Source organism: Octopus bimaculoides, chromosome 16 (genome assembly GCF_001194135.2).
Source record: "Octopus bimaculoides isolate UCB-OBI-ISO-001 chromosome 16, ASM119413v2, whole genome shotgun sequence".
In the NCBI taxonomy this organism is placed as follows: Eukaryota; Metazoa; Mollusca; class Cephalopoda; order Octopoda; family Octopodidae; genus Octopus; species Octopus bimaculoides.
The window spans coordinates 5988877-5990407 of record NC_068996.1 but is presented as its reverse complement, the minus strand read 5'-3'; positions in this window follow the sequence as shown (position 1 = coordinate 5990407).

Genomic DNA, 1531 nt, shown 5'->3' with positions numbered 1-1531 from the left:
TTTTTTCAGGATTAGAATTACTGAAGCATGGAATAAACTACCAACATCAGTTGTTAGCTGTTAAGACACTACATCCTATAAAACTTCCATGCTTCCTGAGATTCGCCAACAGGCATCAGGTGTAGTGTACCTGAGCACTGTATACAATAATTTCAGTTGTGTTTGTTTGTCCATGGACAAGATATCTCAAGAACCACTGGATGGATTTGGATGAAACTTTCAGGGGTGTTTGGCCTCATGACTGGCACAAACTGATTAGACTTTGACATCGATCTGGTACCAGACAAGGATTCTGGATTATTTTTCCGTTTTTTTTTTACTTAATTTTTGAGAGCAGTTGGGTTCTTTTTTAGTATTCTCGTTTGTGAGAGCAGTCAAGTTTATTTCAGATATTTCATATTAAAAATCATCTCTGGCTAATCGTTGAGAGGACGTTCGTGTTGCCTTGGGGGAAGTTTGTGCTCTCTGAGTGCTCTTGTTATCATCATCATCATCATTATCACCATCATGATTATTATTAAGCCAGCGAGCTGGCAGAATCATTAGTGTGCCAGGGAAAATGCTTAGTGGCATTTCGTCTGTCTCTATGTTCTGAGTTCAAATTCCACCAAGGTTGACTTTGCTTTTCATCCTTTTAGGGTCAATAAAATAAGTACCAGTTGCACACAGGGGTCAATGTAATCGACTAGTCCCCTCACCCAAAATTTCAGGCCTTGTGTCTTTAGTAGAAAGGACTATTGTTATTATAAAGGATGAGGAGAATGAAGTACTGAAGAAAGTTCTGTTCACTGAGAGAATGGAAGAAAGGCCAGCAGCAACAACAACAACAATATCAATATTTCCAGCAATGGCAGCAGCCAGCAGCAATAAGCAACAACAGTGGCATATCCATTACCAGCAGCACCGGAAACTTCAACATTGCTCTTGAAATACAAGTAAAGTCAATGGCCAATAGGACTACTAACTCTGGTATTGTTGCCATGAAAACTAAAGGAAATGCGACCTGCTCTAATGTTCCAGAGAAGAGCTGTGAGCAATCAATACTGTTGTCATGAACGGCTTTAGTAACGAGATCGCCATCAAACACAGCAAATAGACATAGGCAAAAAAAAAAAAAAATGTGTGTATAATAAGTGCATTTCGTTTTATATATCACCATCATCACCACCAGTACATGAATGAGAACCGCTGCTACCACCACCACCACCACTGCTGCCTCTGCCTTCGCTGCCGCCACCGCCACCACCATCATCGTCGTTTTAAATGCCCACTTTTTCATGCTCACTTGAGTTGGATGAAATTTGCTAAGGTAGAATTTCTGCAGCCAGGTGCCTTTCTGGCCCCTTAACACTTACCTGTTCTTAGATAAGGTAAATATTTCTTCAAGGCCAGATATGTTTTCATGGAAGTTTGGAAATGAAGAACATCACTTGTATGATGGTGGCACTCGTTTACAACAATTGTGCGATGTTAAGCAGGCATTAAACTCACACATGTGCACGTATAGATGACAGTGCCAGGCTTCTTTCAG